The 17,222-nt window shown below is 37.1% G+C and overlaps 1 long non-coding RNA gene across 3 annotated transcripts in view; it reads right to left on the bottom strand.

The window, feature by feature from the left end:
• Window positions 1-4,597: 4,597 nt before the first annotated feature.
• LOC309871013 overlaps window positions 4,598-17,222 on the bottom strand; it is a 192,067-nt gene continuing 179,442 nt past the window's right edge. For all 3 annotated transcript variants that reach the window (XR_014314942.1, XR_014314946.1, XR_014314947.1), the window contains one exon: window positions 4,598-5,175. This is a non-coding gene — a long non-coding RNA (uncharacterized lncRNA). The remainder of the gene's footprint in view (window positions 5,176-17,222) is intronic.

The raw sequence follows: 17,222 nt of genomic DNA, 5'->3' as shown, positions 1-17,222 counted from the left end.
AGCCATTAGCTCTGTTGCAGAAGGTCCATCCTCTGTATTTTTCTTCTGTTGGGCATTCCTCCTCCTAGTCATTTTGGTGAGAAACGACTGAAGAGATGTAGCTGGATGTATTGACCATGGTGCAGTCAGGGTGCACCCTGGAACACTTCTGAGCAATCAGGATTCCCCACCTAAATGAGATAAAAAAGAAAAGAAAGAGAAAAAAAAAAAAAGAGAGAGAGAGAGACAGAAAAGAAAGGGAAAATGAAAGAGAAGTTTCAGCCCAAATGGGCCCCAAGGTAAGATTTATGAGGTATACAAACAAAAACAGACAAACAAAAAGACTGATAAAAGTATATAACAAGAGAAAAATATATATATGCAAATAAAGGAAGAACCTCGTCAAAAAGAACCCCAAGTGTAAGATTTATATACTATCAGGACAAACACAAAAACACTGAAACAGTGGTGGAAAAAAAAGATGGGAGAGTGGTTATAAATTCTCAGTGTGGGCAAGGAAGGTTGTTTTGATTCTTCCTGGATGTATCTTGATATCTTTGTTAAAGGACTCAACTTTCCTAAGATAAAGGGGGATTAAAAATTGGTTTACTTACAGGGGTAGTATTGATTGGGGAAAGGGGATTACTTTGAAGTTTATATGAATATTAGAAAATAAAAATAAAAAAGGAATAAACTAGACTAAACTAAACTAAAATTTAAAAAAAAGAAATTCAAAAAATAGAAATGCAAAAGAAAAACACAGGTGTATGTATGAAAAAGTTCAGGCTAGAAGATTATTATGGAATTTGATGTACTGGACAGCTTGCTGTGATGGTAAATAGGTTAAAAATTATCTTTATTTAAAAAATGAGCCAGAATAGTGGGAACAAATTAAAAATAAAAGTTGTCCTATGAAGTAGTGGTGGTGGTTCTCTTGTAGTCTTTTTTTTTTTTTTTTATTCCTAGTTGGTTTTCTGGGGGAGGAGCCTGCCACGTGGGTTTTCAGCCAATGATATTCCTCGAGATAAGTCCTCCAGTCCCCCTCAAGGGGGTGGGCTCTGAGAAAACCGGTTTTTTCAGGCTTTTATTCTCTGGAGGTTTTTATGTTTGTTCACTTTTTTTTTTCCCCTCTCACCTTGACCGCTTTTGATGGTTTTTGTAGGTTTAGAGGAAAGCAAACTGCACCCTGACCTCTCTCTCAGAGAGAAGCCTCAGTCTGTTCTTCTGTGGGTGTTGCAGAGCCCATATAAATTTCCCCTTGGCCACTGGCAGAGCAGGTTCCAAGTCGTGGTCCCTGGGGATGCAAGATCTTCTGCTCATACCCAAAACCACCGCAGCGGCAGCTGTCTGGGCAGCTCCAGACCACCAGAAATGTTCCAAGCGGCAATCGCACACAGATTTTCCTGCTGGCCCGGGGTGGTAGTGCCTGGTCTTTCTGGGTCTAAGAGCACCCGGCTTGCACGCACCTTTAGGGGGAAGCTGTGAGTCGCGTGCCCCTCTCAGGCTCTGAGAGTGGGGCGCAAGTCCGAAAGCACCAGGCTGGGCCTTCGTGCACCTCTCTCAGGGAAGAGTTTGGGCGCATGTCTTAGGCTCTGAAACAATGGCGCAGGTCAAAGAGCACCGGCTGGGCCTTTGTACCTCTCTCAGGCGAGGATGAGGGGTGCACGCATCTCAGGCTCTATAGCAGGGCTCGCACGTTCTGCCGTCTGGCATGGCTCCCATCCCCTCACAGGAGCCCCACGCAATCTTGGGCGCAGTGGGGGCTCAGGGACCAAGACCTGGTTTTTCCGCCACATTCTCTCTGGCTCAGCGCCAGAGGAGGCTGTCCTGAGACAGGGGACTTAAGCCCCTGTCCCTAGCCGCCCCGATTCCCACAATCCGCCCCCCCCCCCCCACGACCCTTTTCTCTTTTGGAGTGCTTTCAACCAGTTTCCAAGTTAATGCTGGTCCCCAGACGCAGGGCACTCTCAGATTGGGGTATTACTTTCCACCCGATCACATCTGGTGGCTCCCTGCCACTCCGCTTTACCTGCCCACTGGTGTCTTCTGCCCCTGTAGAGATCCAGACATGTATAATTCTGATCTCAGGCTGATTTCATGGGTGATTGGAGTTCTTTGGTAGGTAATCAGCTCATTTTAGGGTACAGGTTGAAAAGGCACCTCCTCCTACTTCCCTGCCATCTTGCCCCCCCCCCCATTTATTTATTTGACAGACAGAGAGCACAAGCAGGCAGAGAGGCAGACGGGGGGTCGGGGGGGAAGCAGGCTCCCCACGAAGCAGAAAGCCCAACATAGGGCTCGATCCCAGGACCCTGAGATCATGACCTGAGCCAAAGGCAGAGGCTTTAACCCACTGAGCCACCCAGGCGCCCCAAGTTCCTTGGCTTCTTAAATGGAGCTGACACTTGAATTATTCTGAAATGTAACTAGTTCAACACCCTCAGAGAAACTATAGTATGTCAAAGCTAAGAAGTTTCAAAACCAAAACATTTTACCATTTGTTAGTGCTTTTGGCAAAACAGATGAAGAGTCAAAGACTAGTGGCAAAGTAAAAACAAAAACAAACAAAACAAACCAAAAAATCCACTCATTTAGCAACAGAAACATTATTTCTATCTTAGCATTTCCTATCGTTTTGGGGCAGAATTCCTATCCTTTGGGGCAGAATACTGTAAGCCTACAATGACTCTTCCTTCTCTGAGAAACATTATTTCTATCTTAGCATTTCCTATCGTTTTGGGGCAGAATTCCTATCCTTTGGGGCAGAATACTGTAAGCCTACAATGACTCTTCCTTCTCTGAGAATCGTCCCTAGAACATGGGGCTAGAATTTCAGTATCTCTGACTTTTATTAATTACCCCACATCCTTACTTTACCTGAATGGTCCAGAAGTAGATACCTGATGTGAGCTAGGCCCATCAGATTCTCTTTATTTTTTCCTTCTCAGGGCTATGTATGGTATTTATAATAAAGGGACCTAGAAGCAAAACATTGTTAAAGCTAACTCGTTTTAAATGATAATTGTGTAGATAAGGTCTTTGGGATAATGTACTTCTTTGTTTCTTCATTATCTGTCTCTCTTTTTTTTGGTTCCATGAGGTAGCTTAATGTTATTCTTAAAACTTCACTTTCTAATTTAAGCTAATGAGAATCCTTTGCAATAATTGCATCAGATTGACTTTTACAATTAGAGTGCCATTGCAAATTTAGGTCTCATGTATTTGAGATCCCTGAATAACTTAGATATACAAAGCACATTCTTTTGATGGATATTATTATTGTTCCATTATGCACAAGCCTGATAAGCTTCTGTTAGACAAAAGCTGGAGGGGTGAGAAGTAAATGACATAGGTAGTGTAATACTCCAGGTCTTCCACAATCAGAAAATATCTACTATGAGTTCATACATGAAAAAATGTAAAAAAAAAAAAAAAAAAAACAAAAACAAAAAAACTTCTGTGGGTGGTGGGGGTGGGGATTGCCTAGAATGAAAAAAATTAAACAAAGTTTGCTTCAAAACATAAAGAATTTCTAACCCTATGCTGTCCGATATGGTTACCATTAGCCATGTGTGGCTATTGAGCATTCGAAATGTGGCTAATTCAAATTGAAATACACTGTTAGTATAAAACACACATCAGGTTTCAAAGACTTATTATGAAAAATAATCCCAAAAATTTTATATTCATTTCATACTGAAATGATAATATTTTAGATATTTTGGGTGACATAAAATATATTATTAAAATTAATTTCACCTTTTTTGCATACTTTTTAAAATGTGGCTACTAGAAAATTTTAAATTAAATATAAAGCTCACATTATATTTCTATTAAATAGCACTGTCTCTGGACTCTGTGGAGGATTTAATACTATTCATTAAAGGGAAAATAGACAATTTTGAGTCCAGTGAGTTCATAGGGAGTCCCACAGCTTCCTCAGTATAGCTATTAAATTATTATAAATGTAAAATGCTGCAAAATATAGCCAAGATGAATATGAATGCTGAATTTAGAACCCTCCATTTAGCTGCCCCTCATCCTGAAGTAGTCAATGTGGGGACAATTGTCCTTCCTATCTAAGGCCTTCTGCCCCTGAGGGTGCATTTAGTACTTTTTTTAGGTACATTTAGCATTTTAATCCTTAGGCTACTAGAAATAAAAGTGACATAAATCTGTGAGTAATTTATATAGTTGTCATGAACACTTTGAGGGCTTTTCCAAGATACAAAGAATAAATTTGACTCTTTTTATGTTCTGTTTAGGTCAGAGAGTATAATAATGAGGTTTCTGAAAAATCTAGGACCTTAAAATGGGGGTGGGGATCGGGTGGCTTATTTGGTTAAACATTTAACTTCAACTCAGGTCTGGGTCTCAAGGTCCTGAGATCAAGCCACACATGGGGCTCCCTGCTCAGTGTGGAGTCTATTTCTCCGTCTCCCTCTGCCCTTCCCCATGCTCATGCTCTATTTCTCTCTCAAATAAATAATTTTTTAAAAAAATCTGGAACCAAATACCTTAGAATGCACATTATATAATGGAGAGCATATTTTTTTTTTCAGGGAAGAAATCAATGCCTTTTATTGAGTTTTAGGCTTTAGGAGGCTGAAGTGAGATGTAGTGGTACAAACACTTTATTATTGTTGTTGTTATTATTATTATTATTATGTTTTGTTAATCACCATACAGTACATCATTAGTTTTTGACGTAACGTTCCACGATTCACTGTTTGCGTGTAACACCCAATGCTCCATGCAATCCATGCCCTTCTTAATACCCATCACTGGGCTCACCCATCCTCCCACCTCCTTCCCCTCTAAAACCCTCAGTTTTATTCCCAGAGTTCATAGTTTCTCATGGTTCTTTTCCCCCTCTGATTCCCCCCACTTCATTTTTCCCTTCCTTCTCCTAAAGTCCTCCATCCTATTCCTTATATTCCACAAATAAGTGAAACCATATGATAATTGACATTCTCTGCTTGATTTATTTCACTTAGCATAGTCTCCTCCAGTCCTGTCCATGCAGATGCAAAAGTGGGGTATTCATCCTTTCTGACGGCTGAGTAATATTCCATTGTATATATGGCCCACATCTTTATCCATTCATCTGTTGAAGGGCATCTCAGCTCTTTCCACAGTTTGGCTATCATGGACATTGTTGCTGTGAACATTGAGGTGTAATGGAGAGCATTTAAGCTGAACAAAAGAAAAAGATTAATAAAAAAATGAGACTAGATTAAGGAAATTCAGCAACTCAATCAAGCATAACAACATTCACATTATAGAGATCCTAGAAGAAAAGAGAGAGAAAATGAGGTAGGAACTTTTTTGCTTGAAGAAATAATACCTGAAAACTTTCCTAATCTGAGAAAGGAAACAGAAATCCAGATCCAGGAGGCAAGTAAAATCAACCCAAGGAATTCTATACAAAGACACATAGTAATTAAAATGGCAAAAAGTAAAAAGAGAATTTTAAAAGCAACAAGACTAAAGAAAACAGTTATGTACAAGGGAAACTTCATAAGGCTATCTGCTAATTTCAGTGGAAATTTTGTAGGCTAGAAGAAAGTGGCATAATATATTCAAAGTGCTAAATGAAAGAAAACAAAAAACAAAAAACAAACCTTTAACCAAGAATACTCTATCCAGCAAGGCTACCATTCAGAATAGAAGGAGAGATAGAGAGTTCCCTAGACAAATAAAAGTTGAATAAATTCAGGACCACTAAACTAGTCCTAGAATAATTATTAAAGCGGACTCTGAATGGAAAGGAAAGACCATAAGCAGGAGTAAGAAAAGTGGAAACATAAAAGCAATAAAATTAAGCATATCTGTAAAAATCAGTAAAGAGAGTCACAAAATAAAAGAATGTATATAAAGTAAGACACTATATATCTAAAACATGGAGGGTAGAGGATTAAAAATTTTGTGCTTTTAAAATGGGTTCTAACTTAAACTACCATCAGTTCAATATAGACTGTTATAAGCATAAGATACTAAATATAAACCTAATGCAACCATAAATTAAAAACTGGTAATGGATGTGCAAAAAAATAAACAGAAAGGAATCCATGTATATCACTAAGAAAGCCAGAAAACCATGAGAGAAGAGAGCAAAAGAAGAAAGGAAGAAAGAAGAACTACAAAAATAACCATAAAACAAAGAACAAGACATCAATCAGTACATACCTATCAATAATTGCTTTGAATACGAAATACTCCAATCAAAAGACATAGGGTGATGGAGTGAATAAAAGAACAAGACCCACCTATATGCTACCTACAAGAGACTCATTTCAGACCTATACATGCATGCAGACTGAAAGTGAAGGGATGGAAAAGAATTTTTCTTGCAAATGGAAGTGAAAGAAGACTGAAATAGTACTACTTATATGAGACAAAATAGACTTTAAAACAAAGACCGTAACATGAGACAAAGAAGGACTCTCCATAATTATAAAGGGAACAATCTAACAAGAAGGTATAACAGTTGCAAATATTTATGCACCCAATATGGGAGCAGCCAAATACATAAAACAGCTAATCACAAACACAAAGGAAGAAATCAAGAGTAACACAATAGTAGTAGGGGACTTTACCACTCCACTTACATCACTGGAAAAATCATCCAACAGAAAATCAACAAGGAAACAGTGGCTTTGAAAGACACATTGGACCAGATGAATCTGACAGATATATTCAGAACATTCCATCCTAAAACAGAGGAATACACGTTCTTTTCAGGTGCACATGGAACATTCTCTAAAAGAGATCACATTAGTCCACAAAACAAATCTCAACCAACTTAAAAAGACTGAAGTGGTACCATGCATCTTTTCTAATTACAATGCTATGAAACAAGGAAATCAAGCACAAGAAAAAATCTGGAAAGAACACAAATACATGGAGGTTAAATAACTTACTATTGAACAATGAAGGGTCAACCAAGAAATTGAAGAGGAAATAAAAAAATACCTGGAGACAAATGAAAATGAAAACACAGTGATCCAAAATCTTTGGGATACAGCAAATGTTATTCTAAAAGGGAGGTTTATAGCAATACAGGCCTACCCTAAGAAGCAAGGAAAATATCAGATAAACCACCCAGTTTTACACCTGGAGGAAATGGAAAAAGAAGAACAAAGAAAACTCAAAACAAGTAAAAGGAAAAAATAATAAAGACTGGAGCAGAAATAAACAAAACCAAAAAACCCTAATAGAACAGATCAATAAAACCAAGAGCTGGTTCTTTGAAAAGATTAACAAAATTGATAAGCCTTTAGACTGACTCATTAAAAAAAAAAAAAAAAAGAGGCGGGGAGAGAGAGAGAGAGAGAGAGAGAGAGAGAGAGAGGATTCAAATAAATAAGATCAGAAATAAAAGAGAAGAAATAACAGTGGACACCACAGAAATACAAAGGATTCTAAAAGAATACTATGAAAAATTACATGCCAACAAGGACAACCTAGAAAAAATGGATAAATTCCTAGAAACCTATAACCTCCCAAAAATGAATCTGGAAGAAATAATAAATTTGAACAGACTGATTACCAGCATTGAAATTGACTCAGTAAATCAAAAACTCTAAAGTCCAGGACCAGATAGCTTCACAGAAGAATTTTTACCAAACATTTAAAGAAGAGTTAATACCTATTCTTCTACAAAGTCATTGTATAAGGTCAGCATTATTATTCTGATACCAAAACCAGATAAAGACACTACAACAAAAGAGAACTACAGGCCAGTATCTCTGATGAACATGGATGCAAAAATTCTTAACAAAATATTAGCAAATCGAATCCAATAATACATTTTTAAAAATCACTCACCATGATCAAGTGGAATTTATTCCTCGGATACAAGGGTGGTACAATTATTTGCAAAGCAACCAATGTGATACATCCCATCAAAAAGAGAAAGGATAAAAATAATATGATCATTTCAATAGATGCAGAAAAAGCATTTGACAAAGTACAACATCTATTCATGATAACAACCCTCAACAAAGTAGGTTCAGAGGGAACATACCTCAACATATTAAAGGCCATATATGAAAAACCATAAAAGTCCTAGAAGAGAGCACAGGAAGCAGTTTCTCTGACATCAGTCTCAGCAACAGTTTTCTAAATATGTCTCCTAAGGCAAGGAAAAGAAAAGCAAAACTAAACTATGGGACTACATCAAAATAAAAAAAATCTTCTGCATAGCCAAGGAAACAATCAACAAAAGAAAAGGACAACCTATTTTTGTTGCAATGGGAGAAAATTTTGCAAATCATATAGCTGATAAGGAGTTAGTATCCAAAATGTATACAGAATTTATATAACTGAACCCCCAAATGCCCAAATAATTCACTTTGAAAATGGGCATAAGATACAAACAGTCATTTCTTCGTAAGACATATAGATAGCCAAGAGACAGATGAAAAAATGCTCAACATCACTCCTTATCAGGGAAATGCAAATTAAAACCATGATGAGATGTCACCTCACATCTGTAAGAGAGGCTAAAATCAAAAACATAAGAAAAAGCAAGTGTTAGTGAGGATGTGGAGAAAAAGGAACCCTCATGCCTGTTGGTGGGAATGCAAACTGGGGCAGCCACTGTAGAAAACAATAAGGAGGTTCCTCAAGACATTAAAAATAGAATTACCATATGGTCCAGCAATTTTATTACTGGGAATTTACTCAAAGAATACAAAAACCCCTGTTCAAAAAGATATGTTCAGCATTATTTACAATAGCCAAGATACGGAAGCAACCCAAGGGTCCATCAATAGATGAACAGAATATTATTTAGCCATAAAAAATGAAATCTTTTCATTTGTCATTTGTAACATGGATGGACCTAGCAGGTATAATGCTAAATGAAATAAATACAATCAGAGAGACAAATACCAGATGATCTCACTCAGTGGAATTTAAGAAACAAAACAAATGAACAGAGAAAAAAAAAAGAGAGACAAACAAAAGACTCTTAAATATAGAGAACTGGGGCGCCTGGTGGCTCAGTGGGTTAAAGCCTCTGCCTTCAGCTCAGGTCATGATCTCAGGGTCCTGGAATGGAGCCCCACATTGGGCTCTCTGCTCAGCAGGGAGCCTGTTCACCCCCCCTTCCCGCCACCCCCCACCCCCACCTCTCTGCCTACTTGTGATCTCTTGCTCTGTTAAATAAATAAATAAAATCTTTATAAATGAATGCATGCATGAATAAATAAATAAATAAATAAAACTGGTAGTTACCAGAGGAAATGTGAGTGGGAGAATGGTTGAATCAGGTGAAGGTGATTCAGAGTACATTTATCGTGATGAGCACTGGTTAATGTATAGAGTTGTTGAATTTCCAAGTTGTACACCCAAAATTAATATAACACTGTACATTAATTATACTGGAATTTAAATGACATTTTAAGGAGTCCCACTTTTATATAGATTCCAATATACAATGCCACTCTCCAAATGCTATCTCCTGTACATATGTAGATTAAAATACTTGAGCCTTAAGCTAAGACGGGGTTTCCCGTTTGACACTATTTCCCGTCTTGACACTATTTACCCTTGAACTAGAAAATTCTATGGAGGTCTGTCCTGTACACTATAGGATTTTCTAGCAGTATCCTTAGATTCTGCCAACTAGATGCCAGTAAAATCCCCTTCTCCTGCCACCACCTGATTTTTTTCATTTTATCAAGAAATGTAGAGAGTTACCCTAATTATTTTTAAAGTATTATCATGTTTTCACTTCCTGGAGTGAATTGTCTTACTATGCTGACTCAGAATCAGGTTTATTGTTACCCAAGTATGTTATCAAATTTTTGTTGTTTGGGAAAAAAAATAATAAAATATTTGAGCCTTTTAAATGGTCTTAGATGTCCCATTGGGAATTATGTCAACTCCATTTGAAATAACTCCCCTTTTACTCCCTATCTCAGAACCCAGTTTGTTTTTCATCATGACACCCATAACTATCTGACAGTATAATATATATATATATAATATATATGTATTATATATATATATATAATATATATAATATACTTCTCTATTGTCAATCTCTCTCTCTCAAATGTAAAGTTACTGAGGGCTGGAACTTTGCTTTATTCACTGTTGTACACCTCCATCAATAATGTATCCGATGCACATTTATTTTTCAATAAATATATGCTAATCAACAAATGAAGAAATATTAGTTGTATGGAAATCACTATGTTTCTTTACTCTAAATTCACTAACCTGCTATGGTGGTTTACCGGTCTAAGCATTCTAAAAGCCATCATATTTATAAATATTTAGAGTCTGAATTAAATGTCTGTCTTCTTTTGTTTTTTTGGAGGGTTCTCTGTAGTGGTGTGAAAACAGAATTCTCAGTATAAAAAATAAAATTACCTCTGGGCATTACACACAAAAGAAAGAAGGATGCAAAATAGCAGGAAAAAATAAAAACCTAGTCAATTGGTTAATAAACTTTACTTATTAAAAAAAAAAGAAACTTTATTGATGAAGTTTTTGTTTTTAAGTAAAGATCAGTTTTGATATTTTCTTTGCTCTTCCCTTTGTCTCCATGTTGCTTTTCAACGAACTCTTAAAAGGATCCAGATATACCATTTTAGAGATTATCTTATCTTCTTTGGCCTTATCCATGTATAATATTAAGTATCTAAAATGTCTGAATTTATTGTTTAATCTATTCTCTTAAAACCATTAAGCCTAAGCATTCATCATATTGTGTATGCTATCACAGGAGTTGGCTTGTGGCAATGTAGTTTGTACCAGAAGGTCCCCACCATTCTGCAATGGCTACCAGCTAAAGAGGACACAATTGGGCTGCTTGCCATCACAACTCTTTGTCCTAGAACCTCAAAGATCATGTCAGAAATTTGGGGTGAGATATGCAATTACTCTGAGGACTTCTCTGATGTTCTTCTTTTCTTCCTCTTGCCTTAAGACAACACCTTATCTAGATCACCTTACATATTACACCCCCATATAATAGTTATGTATTTCTTCAAGATTACTGTAAAGGAGTTTTCCTTCTGCTCATGATAGATGGTATTAAGTACCCACAAAGAGAATAAATATTAATATTATTTTTATCTAGTATCACCTTTAAAATTTTATAGAACAGTTTCTAAAGAGAATTGGGATTTCAATCTTGGTTAAAATTTATTAGCTCCAAATTTTTAGCACAATGCATTTCAAAAAAAATTCATTCACTCATTAACTCAATAAATATTTTTATGAATAATGTATAGATTCTCGGGGTATAAAATAAGTAAGAGATTCTGGGGGTATAAAATAAGTAAGAGAACCATCTTAAGTTGACAGCCTGAAGACGAGTCATAAAGTAGTCCATGAAAGAAATTCCAAGATCCTGAGCTAGGGCAGAGATAGTCAGAACAAGGAGGATTTAAGCAGGAAAGTGACTTATACATGGGTTGGATAGGAGATAGAGAGGATGTAATTGAGCATGACTCCAAGGTTTTCAGGTTGGGTAAGTGGTAGTTCTATTCACTAAGATGAGAAGAGGAATGCAAATAGAAGGTGCTCTATCCTTTTTCACTCCATAGACATCCTGGGATATCTTATCTACAATCATAGATTCACTTACTATCAACATGTTATTGATTTCAAAACCTGCATCTCCTATCGATATTTGTATTTAAAGCTTAAGATACACATGAGGCTGCTAATGGGATCACTCCATTTAGCTACTCCACTGGAGTCTCAAACTCAATCTTTCCAAATAAACTCAACATCTTCTCCCAAAGGCACTTAACCTCTTGTATCCTGATCTTTGGGAATCCCTTTATCATTTTTTTAAAGATTTTATTTATTTATTTGACAGAGAGAGATCACAAGCAGGCAGAGAGGTAGGCGGGGGGGGGGGGGAGCAGGCTCCACGCTGAGCAGAGAGCCTGATGCGGGGCTCGATTCCAGGACCCTGAGATCATCATGACCTGAACCAAAGACAGAGGCTTAACCCACTGAGCCACCCAGGCGCCCCTCCCTTTATCATTTAAAAAGTAACTAAAAATCTATTATTTCTTGTTTCTACTTAAGTTCTACTTCCACTTCGTCATCAAATCACGTCAATTCTATCTACTATATCTTTTCAATGCTTCCATTTTTCACCATACTTTTTCTACCTTAGTTTACCCAAATCATGTTCTAATTCTAGAATTATGCAACAATCTAATTTCCCTTCCTTCCAGTGTTACCCTATTTCATTTGACGTACTATTCAGTCTTGTCAAGTTCATTCAAAATTATGTTTTTAAAATATTACTTTCCCTACTTAAAACTTTTATACAGCTCTCTGCTGCTTTCAGGCTAAATTTGATTTCTATAAAAGATGGCCCTAGTTTACTGCTCCAACCTTGTCTCTCAGCACTGCTCTTTCCCCAGCTAAGTCACCTCCATTCGTGCATTGCCATTAGAACTCTCTGTATGGCAACCACAATGAATCACCTCTAACACCCCATATACTTTAAATGTTGTTAGATAATAACTAAAAATTGTCGGGGCACCTAGGTGGTTCAGTGGGTTAAAACCTCTGCCTTTGGCTCAGGTCATGATCCCAGGGTCCTGGGATCAAGCCCCACATCAGGCTCTCTGCTCTGCAGGGAGCCTGCTTCCTCCTCTCTCTCTCTCTCTCTCTCTCTCTCTCTCTCTCTCTGCCTGCCTCTCTGCCTACTTGTGATCTCTGTCTGTCAAATAAATAAATAAAATCTTAAAAAAAAAGAACTAAAAATTATCTATAAATTTGGCAATTTATATTACCCAGAGCAATTTTAGAATATTAATGGAGGCAGAAAGCAAAATACAGTGGCTTTAGGTATCAGGCAACAGGAATAATAAGGAAGTGGTAACAGAAAAAGTAAAAACAACTCATCAAGTTATCAAGTATCAACTGAATTGACCAGGTACCAGTTACCAGCATATGACAAAATAAATGGGTGTTATGACACCAAACTGATCTTTGAAATTTAGGTAAGAGTTAGCTAGAAGAAACTGTTAAAGGCATCTCAATCCAAATATGGCCACATAGTACCACAAAAACAAAGCATTGGAAAAAAAGACTCCTGTTGACAAAGGAAGACAATTTCAAGAATCTCATAATACTAGCACATAATATAGGAGGATAGAAAATAATAAAAGACCCATAAATAGGAAAGTATCAGATCATAGAGGGTTTTGTTTATCATGCCATGCCCTTAGATCTGATTTTTTTTTTTTTAGCAGATAAAATGCCACTGAAAGTTTAAACAGGAAAAGAAATTTCATTTCTGACTGGTCATTCTATCTGTAGGATGGAGGCAAGCTTTCAGGGGAATAAGAACTGGAGACAGGGAAGAAGATGAGCTATGAAGAACAACAGAGAGACACTGACAGAGAAGGAGAGACAGAATCAAGACTTTGATTAAATCCCTGAAACCACCTGGTGACCTAGATAGGGCAGGCATTGTTACACTACTTTTACAGGTCAGGAGGAAGAAAAGGAGAGATCAAGGTGATACAACTGGTTTCTAGCAAATCTGGAAACACAACACACATTCTTTATTTAGAGCCTAGTGTATCTAGAGCTGGAAACCTTGAAAATGAAATTTTCAAGGATTTCAATTAGAATAATTTATATGATAATTAAGCCCACCAGGTGGCTGACGTATCAGTATGAATTTGAGTTTAATAGATAAATACAGAAGGAACGGAATATAAAAGTATGTATGCATGGGTTGGTATACTTATATTCCCAAGCTTGTCCACTGAGAGGGCCTAGGAGCAAGGACACACACTCATCATCCAAATCTTGGTTTCCCAAATACCATTCTCTAAAAGAGAAACCAGGGCTCATTAAAAGTGATTGGTACTAGTCAGAATGGCTAAAATCAACAAGTTAGGAAATGACAGATGCTGGCGAGGATGCGGAGAAACGGGAACCTTCCTACACTGTTGGTGGGAATGCAAGCTGGTGCAACCACTCTGGAAAACAGCATGGAGGTTCCTCAAAATGTTGAAAATAGAACTGCCCTATGACCCAGCAATTGCACTACTGGGTATTTAACCTAAAGATACAAACATTGTGATCTGAAGGGGCACGTGCACCCAAATGTTTATAGCAGCAATGTCCATAATAGCCAAACTACAGAAAGAACCTAGATGTCCATCAACAGATGAATGGATCAAGAAGATGTGGTATATATACACAATGGAATACTATGCAGCCATCAAAAGAAATGAAATCTTGCCATTTGTGACAACATGGATGGAACTAGAGCATATCATGCTTAGCGAAATAAGTCAAGCGGAGAAAGACAACCATCATATGATCTCCCTGATATGAGGAAGTGGTGATGCAACATGGGGCTTAAGTGGGTAGGAGAAGAATAAATGAAACAAGATGGGATTGGGAGGGAGACAAACCATAAGTGACTCTTAATCTCACAAAACAAACTGAGGGTTGCTGGGGGGTTGGGAGAAGGGGGGTGGGGTTATGGACATTGGGGAGGGTATGTGCTTTGGTGAGTGCTGTGAAGTGTGTAAACCTGGCGATTCACAGACCTGTACCCCTGGGGATAAAAAATATATGTTTATTAAAAATAAAAAATTAAAAAAAAAAGTGATTGGTACCAAGACTGAGGCAGGGAGAACACAAATGAGCCTGGAGGATCTTGTGGTTCCAGGAAGCAAAGAAGTATGCTCAAAAAGAAATAAGGGCACACCAAAACGACACATAAGCTAACCTGAAGGAGCTTCCAAAGGCCAAAGCTTCAATAACAGTACAAATAAGTAATAATGATTTTGGATTATAACTCATAGAATAAAATAAATATCCATGAGTCCATACCGATAAACATAAATAATTGAATAAGTAAATGAATTTGGGAAAGGGCCACCTCTTCCATACAGAAGAATTCCAATTAATAAATATAGAAGGAATGAGAAAAAGACAAAGTCACCATGAAAACACTACAGCAATCATTTTTACAAGCAACACCTACCAACGGGTACTAAAATTAGTGGATAAAAATTTCAGAAAAAAACAGGATATTTGCATAGCCTCAGCGTGTTCTCCCCTCTAAGATATTTATTAATTATAAAGGGAAAAACAGTAACTTTAGAGTGGAGAAAGTTGGCAGGTATCACCTTAAGTAAGTAATCAAAGTCAACATTACGAATAACAAAAGAGAGATTATGTACTCCTTTTTTTTTTTTTTTTTTTGGTAAAGATTTTATTTACTTATGGGGGGGCAGGGAGAGAGGGAGAAGCAGGCTCTGTCCCAAGACCCTGAGATGATGACCTGAGCTGAAGGCAGATGCTTAACTGGCTGAGCCACCCAGGCACACCAACACTATGTACTTCTTAATGTGATTCACTGAGAAGGGCACATCATCACTTTGGTGGTATTCTTGCCAAAGATACATCACTCTAACTATGAATAAACATTACACGAAACCACATTGAGGGATAGCCTACAAAATAAATGACCAGTCCTCCTCTATAATGTCAAGAGGATGAAAGACAAAGAAACACTGAAGAACTGCCGCAGGATTGGAGGAAACCCAGAAACTAAATGCAATGTAGGATTATGAAACAGAAAAGGAAAGTTGGGGGAAAAAGCTGATGCATAACTAAAGTCTGGAGATTACTGAGTAGTAAACAGCAATATTAACTTACTGGTTTCAGTCAGTGTGCTATGGTCATGTGACATGTTAACATGGGTGAGGAAATAAAGGAGCTTTAAGAGTATTTTATAGTTAAAATGTTTTTTAGAAAGGAGGATAGAAATATATTTTTCAAAAAATTTCCAGACAACATTGAACTGTACCCAATAAACATAAATGATTTTTATTTAAAAAATTCATCAATATATCAAGTTAGCTTTTTTTTTTTCCTGTTCATCTTTCTTTGCACTGGAATTCATGTAAATTCATCTAAATAGAAGGCAGCCTTGTGGCTGATGCACAGTTTAAATTAGCTTTGTGAGGCCATAAGAATTCTGAGATGGCACACCAGAGCCCCTGGAATGGAGACAGGAGCTTTTACAGATTAGGCTTTTTATAGACAGGGATCTGGACTCAAAAGACAAACAAGTATTTTAAAACCATTGAAAAAGTCAAATGAGCAAAGACTTCAGCATTTGAAGATCTGTTTGAATATCAGTTCTCCCACTTGTGGATGTATAAACTAACCCACTTGGGGACTCTGGTCTCTTATTGGTTAAATAGAGACACGACATTCAAATAGTGACTTCCTAGGATTATTGTAAGAATTTTGTTTATATTTACTGTAAAATCACACTCTGTTCATACCAATTAGATGTTATTAATAAATGATGTAAAGGTCATATTTAAAATGCTCTTTGGGACACCTGGTGGCTCAGTCGGTTAAGCGTCTGCCTTCAGTGCTGGATCCCAGGACCTTGAGATCAAGGGATAAAGCCCCGAGTTGGGCTCCTTGCTGAGTGAGGAGCCTGCTTCTCCCTCTGCCTGCTGTTCCCCCTGCTTGCACTTGCTCTATCTCTGACAAATAAATAAATAAAATGTTTTTTTTTAATAAAATTCTCTTTAAAATATAGATCTGGATGAAATGTAGTCCCTTTTAAATTTTATTATTGTTGCTCTTTCTCCCTGCAGTTAAATGAACATTTGGGAAAACAGAAGTGCTGCTAGCTTTTCTGACTTACACGGAGCACATGGTCATATTTCTACTTGGCAGCTAATGAAAACAACTGCTGGGATTTAGAAACCTCCTACTTAAAAGGACTATGATAGATTGTTAACACTAAATTTAAATGTTGTTAATAAGTGTCTGAAGATAACTGTAAGTTGGTAATTAATTACAAAGTGTCTCTGGAACTACGACATATTCACATTTATCATCACTACATTCCTAAAATAACAGGATGATGCAGATAGATTAGCCTCATTACCCATACAGACTCCAAGACATCTTTTAGAGAGTCTCCCATTAAGGAGGTTTGCTCCAATTCCCTTTCCCGAAATTACTATTGACCTGTTATTGACAATGGATCAAGTAATAGTGATAACTTAGTGAATGCTGTCTGTGCCTTGTTTTAAAAAGAAAACCACTATTTTATTTTCACCTAACACAAACATCAAAACACTATTCTCCCCAAGCACTTAAGTAATAAAGTATAACATTTAGTTTTGGACTCCTCTTCCAAAAGATCTCCTGCTTATATTTTCACCACTCACTCTAGTGTTCATTGTGGAGTTTCTCTC

The sequence above is a fragment of the Mustela nivalis genome, assembly GCF_964662115.1.
Source record: "Mustela nivalis genome assembly, chromosome: 1".
Classification (NCBI taxonomy): domain Eukaryota; kingdom Metazoa; phylum Chordata; class Mammalia; order Carnivora; family Mustelidae; genus Mustela; species Mustela nivalis.
This window is presented reverse-complemented; position numbering and strand designations above follow the sequence as displayed.